At 37.5% G+C, this 8,445-nt stretch overlaps 1 long non-coding RNA gene across 1 annotated transcript in view; it reads left to right on the top strand.

Moving 5' to 3' along the window:
* Positions 1-500: 500 nt before the first annotated feature.
* LOC115942081 (uncharacterized) overlaps positions 501-8,445 on the top strand; it is a 25,121-nt gene continuing 17,176 nt past the window's right edge. The window contains exon 1 of the long non-coding RNA XR_014140440.1: positions 501-1,140. This is a non-coding gene — a long non-coding RNA (uncharacterized LOC115942081). The remainder of the gene's footprint in view (positions 1,141-8,445) is intronic.

Here is an 8,445-nt window from a genome sequence, read left to right as displayed (position 1 = left end):
ATTTACCTTTTCTAATTCTGACTATTGTTATTTTATTAGTAATTACATAGTTAGCATACATCTGAACTGTTGTTACTGGGAGTGTTTGACTATTCACAAGTGACTCAAGGTATTCATTAGGCTCCTGGTGTGTATTTGTTGATAGTTCTATTATCTTTATTGGTTCACTTGCACAGTATTGTCTAAGATGCTGCAAGACATTGTACACAGGGTATAGATTGTGGGACATACAGATTTCAGTTGTTATTTAGGTTCAGAAACATAGGATCTCTGTGAGCTTGAGCAAGTTACTCTGTCTCTACTTCCTAACTATAAAATAGAGTTGCTAATACTGCTTTATAGAATTGTGGTAAAGATTAATTGAGGGGAAAAGCGAGGCTATTAAATAAAGAGCCTGGCATTTAATAAGTATCCATTGACTTCCCTTAGGAATCTGTGTCATCATGACTAGGAGATTGCTTGTTTGGGTTAAAGAGCCCCAAGTACACCCCAGATATGTCAAAATAACCACACTGAATCTTATACCACTTCTTAGACTTTTCAGTCTTAGAATCTAGCCAAGTTATTGTCTCTATATAGAGAATAATGTTAATACAGATATATTCTCAAATCCCTTTTTTTACTTTTAGGCGCTTGTGAATTACTGGAGCTATTTAGGAAGAAGTCTGAAGGTATTGATTATTTAAACTGACAAGGGGGTGTTACATGCTTGCAGGGTACAGCTCGTCTCCTCTTATAGCCCATTACTCCGGTGACTGCATGAGGCAAATCTGCAGCACTGCTCCTGGGACTCCAGTGTCTCACGAAGGGGCTTGCGTGCACCGCCTGACCCGGAGGAGCCCGGAGCCTCCTCATTAGCACCACGGACAGCTCGTGCGCCTGGAGGAGGGAGGCTGGGAGGACTCCTCTCTGCGCCACCGCCAGGAAGAGGGAGTGCAGTAGCGGCAGGCGGGGAGGAGGAGGAGAAAGGAAGGACAGCTCCGGTGGGGAGTGGAAGAAATCTGGGAGCAGCTAGAGCAGCAGGTCCGGGGGGAGCTGCTCAGCTGCACTGCTTCCATTATTCAGGCGGACTGTGCTGAGCTTCTCAGGGCTGCTTCCCCGTCCCTCTGGGCGGAGGCTGCCTTCTAGACCTGACTCCAGGTGAGTTAAGCAGAGCGATGTACTGAGGGGTCTCGAACTAGAGGCTTGGAATTGGCGAGCTTGCTCAGCTCCCCAAACACTGCTGGCTTTACAAATTACCCAAAGTCATGACAGACTGGTTTTGGCGTGGCTGCAAATGCGGGGGGTGGGCGGATGGGCGGTGGGCAGTTTCTATCCTCCTAGCCAGGATGAGGGGATTCGGACGGAATTCAGCTGAAGTGACTGGATTTTAGGAAATGTCCCCCAATATATGCGTTATATGTGTTTATCTGTAAGCTTTCAAGACAGTCATTTGTTTTTCTGGCCGCCTGTTTTGTCCTTCTGTCCCTTCTTCCCCTTGGTTCCTGCCCAATTTTACAAGTCCAGTCAAAGGATCGGAAAAGTGTGGAAGTAGGGAGTCCTAATATACGTTGGGACAGGGCAACCTTGCTCTCTTAAGTGGGGAGCGGTGTTCCTTTCACCCTGATTTACCAGAGGGTAACCGTCTGAGGAATGGGAGGTTCTTTTGCTCAGTACTCTCCACAAGCTTATTAAAAGGCAGAGAACTTCAGGCTCTCTAGACAGGCTCTGAAATGTGATGGCAATTTAGCTTAAAAGCCATGTTGATTCACTCATTTCCTCTTCAGCCTTTGTTCCAAAATTATTACCATATTATTAAATACCATATTGTTCCAAAATTATTACCAATAGTTCTTTAACAGCACAACTTTTAAGTGTCTGACTGACAGAAGTATATTTCTTATTCTGAAAATGTTATGGGAAAAGTGATGAGTTCACATTAAGAGAAGAGCAACTTTATTTTCCTGAAAGGACTTTGGGGAAAGGGATTGAAGAAATTCTGGGAATGAAATTATGGACATTTCCCACAGAACTTCCTTAATTTAATTACTTCACTTTGCTTGTGTGTGTGTGTGTGTGTATGTGTCTAATGTGTGTGTGTGTGAGGCAAAATTCCTAAGGTGTATTACAAATTTATTTAGTTTAGAGGTTGCTTTCTTGCTAGTAGCACTAACTTTTAATCATCATGATCGTAAGACTTTTTTTTTAATGTTTTGCTTTTAGGTGGTTGGGGTAGCTATTTTTGTTTTTGGATTCAATACTTACTTTATGGGCCTTGCTGGATACTTTTCAGTAGAATTGGTGGACATACAATTTGTCATATGGTCTACCATGCATTTTAATAATAGTGAAGAATATAGATTATGAGTTTAGCAAAAAATATCAGAACCAAAATTGAGGGATGAAATTTATATCTTTCACATATTTACTAAATTCTCTACAAGGGTCCAGTGTCATTGTATGCTTAAGAGAGCTTATTGGCTTTTCAATTGAGATATATGCATCTCCAGTTTTAGCAATTAAGATGTAATGTTTTACTTTTCTTCTCCCTTTAACATCAGTTTAGATTCAACAAATCCTTCTTGTCTGCCACTGTGAGCCTGGTTCTTTCTCATCTCTTCCATTTCTAATTTCTTACAGAAGTTTAGAAAGATCAGTAATATTAGTTCCATTTTTCAGGTGAAAAGGCTATGATATAGAGGGATTAATCTTCCTAAATCTCTACAATTGTTATGTAATAAACTAGAAATGTAAGCCTAGGATATTTAACTTCAAGTTCAATGCTTTTCCCCAAAATTGCACAGCTTCTTTTAGTTGAAATTATTACAGTAGTGATACATGAATATGCCTTTTGTAAAAATACCTAAAATATTGCTTGTTTTTTTCCTGGTTATTTATTAAAACTGGTTTTATTCTTATTTATTTATTTATTTATTTGACAGAGAGAGAGACAGCGAGAGGGAACACAAGCAGGGGGAGTGGGAGAGGGAGAAGCAGGCTTCCCTCTGAGCAGAGAGCCCGATGTGGGGCTCGATCCCAGGACCCTGGGATCATGACCTGAGCCGAAGGCAGACGCTTAATGACTGAGCCACCCAGGCGCCCCAAAACTGGTTTTATTCTTTTACATAAAAGAAAATTTAATTGTGCAGAGTTCTTCACTTTCAAATACTCCCAAACTTCTAACAGCTGACCGTGTGTTCTCCTTTATAAGAGTAGATTTGAAAGGCAGACTCAATATTTGCTAAGAGTATTCTTGGAATAATTTATGTTTTATAATCAAGATAGAAGACAGTCCACATTTAGATGCATTTTAAAACTGTTTAGTGTGAACTTGAAACATAGCTACAACTTGCTTTCAGAGTAAACTATCAGACTTCACAGTGAATAATAGTCTTTAAGATTCCTTGAACACTGGCAGGTAATGTATGCCTGTATAGGATTTATGAGAAGAGGAAGTTAGAAACCAAACAATTTTATTTTTTGATACATGACCACATTCATAAAAATTTATTAAATCTTTATATATGCCATGGGTGCTTTGTCTGATATGGACTGATTCAAAGTAAACCTCATTTTAACTCAAGTGAGAGAGAGAGAAAAAAAAACTTTAAATTTGTTTCAGCTTTTTTATTCATTTTCATTCTTAAGTGGTAATAATCTGCTATACTTAAACTCTTAGAAAGCCATTTGCGTTACAAAGACAGTTTGTGATTTTTTTTTTTTGCAGGAGGATGCATTTGTGTGTGTTTACATGCTCAGTAGAGCCTTTAGGGGTATGGGAAGAAGATGAGCAAGAGCAATAAATACTTCTTGGAGTCTTATATACTTTGAAACAATTTTTTTTTTCCTGTGATAGACCTAATATACATAGTTATATATGGGAACTAAGTATATGTTAGTTAGTTAGTTAGTATACTAACTTTGCATCTGATTGTAGGATTCCCTGTACACCCATGGCTCAAGTATTCTTGAATGAATCAGGATAATAAGTTCTTTGCCTCTTGACCATCCAACCAATTCCCTCCATGTCCTGGTATTAAAAGGATGGCTTATAATTTTTCTGGAACCTCAAAACCTCTCAGATCCTATAAAGTAGCTCAGGCAGCATCTGTATGAAGCTCATCATTGTTTAACCTCTCAGGGAAGGAGTCCTCTTGAGAGTGCTGACCAAAGCCTTATTTCTCTTCCTGTGCAATTCTTCCAGATAGATGGTTAGCTGAGTGAGGAAGGAGGGAGAGAGGAAGATAAGAAGAAAAGATATACCATTTTCTCCCTCATGAATGGTGAGGACCATTATACATCTTTATCTACAAACATTCCTGGACAAGAGTGATTTACATAATTGATTAAGGGCTGCTCCAGGAACTGGGGACATTAATGCCCTAGAATTTCCCGACAACCTTGTGCACAGGCTGAGACAGCTCTGGTGATGTACCTATCCCCCCTCTCCCTTCCCACCCCAGTGGCAGAGTCACTGCTTAGCCCTGGATGTTGTCTGACCTATGTGCATGAGAACAGTGAGTGCTAAGCAGGTATGGGTGGAACAGCAACAATTCTTATACTGGAGTATCATGAACATTCACTGATGAAAGTGAGTTCTTTTTTTCACATATAGGATACCCATTGGGTCATGCTTTCTTGGATAAAAATTTGCAGAGGTATAGATTGAATTTTGGACTTTGTTTTTCTAAAAGTGCCATGTTCACTTAGTTGCTCATTTTAAGAGGAGTAGTTCAGAGTGGGCATGGGATACTAAGGAGAGGAATGAACACTTTACGTTTTACATTATGAGATTCATTCCTTATCTCCTTTTGAGGTGACACTTGATAACATAAGGAGTATTAGAGGAGATTTACTGAAGAAAAATTTGGAGATGTATGAACAGTGGACATGATTGACAACTACAATTTTCACTGCATTGTTTTAATGCCAAGGTAACTTTGGATAAACACATTTTATTCACCACTTAAGAGAAACTAAGAGAAAGTAAAGGAACTGGGAGAAAGCTAGAAGGTTGACTTTAAGACAAATTTGTGATTCTTAAAATGGACTACATGATAGGAAAGAAAAAGCAGAAGTCACTGAACAAAAATTTTCTCTTGTATAATTCATGAATTATTCTGATTTGTTAAACCAGTTCCTTAAATGTATTATTTAAGCATAGGAAGAGTTAAAGAAAATTATGCTTTTTAATACAAATATACATTTAATGAACTATATTGTAGATAAAAGAATGAACAATCCAATTATTTTTTACTGAGTGAAAAATCTCCTTGTTTTCATTCCACACAATACTAGCAGTTTAGTGTGATGTACTGTGTATTACTTGAGCTCCAAAATTTGCAACTAAAAAGGGTGCGTATGTTGAACTTTATTTTTCATGGATAACTGTAATGTGAATGAATAGTGAAATTGTAAAAGACAAGGGAAGAAGTTTAGTAATTCTCAAACTCAATAAGAATAAGGATAAATTGTAGCATACTTATTGTTGGACACTCAGAGTTAACAAGAATTATCACAGTTAATCCTGGAAATAATGCACATACATTTTGGAGTAATAAAGTGTCTTGCAGACCTGGGTTTGAAATTGTATCTTGTTAGCTGTTTGAACTTGAAACAAATGGTATAGCTTTTCTTTACCTCAGATGCTTCTTCTGTGAAATGGGTATATTACTAGTATCTAATTTATAGGTTCTTTGTTCATGTTTTGCCTCTTTGCATAGTTCCAGGTCCAAGTGAGGTGAAGCTGTTATGTTATTCTTGCTGTTATATTGACCCTAATTCTACCTTTTACTAGCTGCGTGGCATTGATTAAGATCCCTTTTTGCAATCTTTTCTTTATCTATAAATTGTGAATAAAATGCCTGTTTTGAAGAGTTGCTAGTACATTAAAGAAATTTGATAAAGTCATTTATGTAAGGGACTTAGCAGATGGTAGACAATAAGTATTTTTTCTTGCCCTCCCATATGCTCCTGTGGGGATATTCAACATTGTATTTCCAAGTTTTTAATTTCCTCCCTCAGATTCAATGTCAGTCTTGCACAAAACATTACCATCTCCTACTTCTCTTCTGAGTAAACTCTAGAAAAGTAGGAGTGTTCTCACAAGTTTTATTATGCTTAAGCCTGTGAAAGGAAGCAAGCTAGATCTCAGAACAAGTTCTGATAAGAAAAGGGACATATTTACCCACTAAACACTTACTCCCCCCCATCCTTGACAGTTTTGTACTGTCATTTTGTCAGCACTAAGTGAGACTTTTCTTTTCTATTTAAATGGTTTCCTATTTGTGGTAGAATAATTTATGGCTGGACTTAATCCAAATAGCATAAATATAATGGAGAGTTGGGCAATGATTTATTTTTAACAAGAGGAAAAAAAATGGGCATAATTTTATAGTATTACTTTGAAAATCTTTCAAATAAACTTTGATTCTGTTGGTGAAGGTAGCATCACAAACTTAGTCCTAGTGGTGTTCTTGAAAGGTAATATTTGAATATTCTACCTATTGTCCCCAGATTGGCCTAATAGGATTTGATTTCAGATATAACTTCTCTGCTAAACAGGAAGATTCCTACATGAAGATGTTTGCTCCATCAGATATAGTATTGCTCAAGGCTATCTGCATGGGATTATAGGAAGAGTAAATAGAAAATTTTCATCTTTAGATTAGACATACTGGTGGATTCATATTGATTGGGTGATTATGATCATTATTAATAATATGGCTCAGGGATAAGCAAGTAGCATATATAGTTATCAAGATAAATCCTGTTTTTAACATCCCATTTTTTTTTCCCCCCCTAGGACTCTCAAGTTCATCACTATTTTTCTTTCTTTTGCTTATTATAATGGTGTGTTAGTTTCCTATGGCTGCTCTAACAAATTACTGCAAACTTAATGTCTTAAAACAACACAAATTTATTGTCTTACTATTTTGGAGTTCAGAATTCTAAAATCAGTTTCACTGGGCTAAAGTCAAGATGTTTGCAAAGCTGATTCCTTCTGGAGGCTCTGAGGGGAGAATCTATTTCCTTGCCTTTTTCTGCTTCTAGTGGCCATCTGAATTCATTGGCTTATGGCCCCTTCCTCCATTTTCAAGGTGCATTGCTTCTGTCCTTTCTGTCTCCATATTGCCTCTTCCTCTAACTCATCCATCCCTCTTTCAAGGACTATTGTGATTATACTACTCTCACCTGAATGATCCAGAATCTCCATTTCAATATTCTTAATTCAATCACATCTGCAAAGTCCCTTTGACTATGTAAGGTAATACATCCACGGGGGTGGAGGGGGGTGGGGATTAGGAGGAGAATATCTTTGGGGAGCATTACTCAGTTTACCACAAATGGGAGTAATATTTGTGTGCTTTGAGAAAATTAATGTGTTTGCTTCCTTGTGGGAAAAAATGTAAATTTGGGTTTTTTTTAGGTCCATTAGAAGATATTGATGGATAATTTTCCAACAACAGATGCTGATCCCTTAAATTTATTATCTCTAATTTTAGTAAAGTGTAAGTGAAATAATTTGTTCTTCTAGGGTCAGAAATATTAATTAAACCCATCACGTGTCAAGGCCAACATCTAGATGGCTTAAGTTTAAATTACATAGAGCAGTATCTATGATAGTTCTTATTTATGAAATTAGCTCTTGTTTACAAAGCCAGAACTTCTCAGGACATATTCAAGGGGATGTCATTTAGTAGTTCCATAATAACTGGTGCTCTTCACAAATATTCGTTGTGAATATTTTGTCTCATGAGTTATATACACTAACTGTAGACTTCTAGGAGAAATTTAATGATGGTCATGTCAACTTTTCAAATCTTTCTGTAATCCAAAAGAGAACTGTTGTATAAGATGGATTTATTTCCTCCCCTATACCATTGTTGCCAAAGGGAACATGAAATGCCCTGCTCAAATTAATTTAATGCAGATGAATTCTTACTGTCTCACAAGTTTGTCCTTCATTTTTCTTAAAATTGTGTTGTAAATGAATGTGACATGCTTTACTGGTTGTTGTGCAGGGAGCATTGTCCTTCCTAAAAGTTCTCTCATTTGTCAAAAAGAAGCCATTAGGAGAAAAGTAAATTATCTTATCTGATCACAGTATTAAGAATGACCTTAAAACTATGCATTTTATTATCAGTATAATAGCTGAATTATCTTTGCAGTTGTGGAAATTCCAGAGAAACCCTTGTTAAGGTGCAAAGCTGTTAGAATCATCCAAAAGCCATGTTTTTCTTTTACCTTGTAAAAGGTAAGGTGTGCCTCTGAAACAAATAATGCAATATATGTTAAGAAAAAAAAAAAAGAGGGGCACCTGGGTGGCTCAGTCGGTTAAGCGACTGCCTTCGGCTCAGGTCATGATCCTGGAGTCCCGGGATCGAGTCCCGCATCGGGCTCCCAGCTCGGCAGGGAGTCTGCTTCTCCCTCTGACCCTCCTCCCTCTCATGTTCTCTGTCTCTC

Source organism: Leptonychotes weddellii, chromosome 1 (assembly GCF_054177405.1).
Source record: "Leptonychotes weddellii isolate Sample4059 chromosome 1, ASM5417740v2, whole genome shotgun sequence".
Classification (NCBI taxonomy): domain Eukaryota; kingdom Metazoa; phylum Chordata; class Mammalia; order Carnivora; family Phocidae; genus Leptonychotes; species Leptonychotes weddellii.
This window is presented reverse-complemented; position numbering and strand designations above follow the sequence as displayed.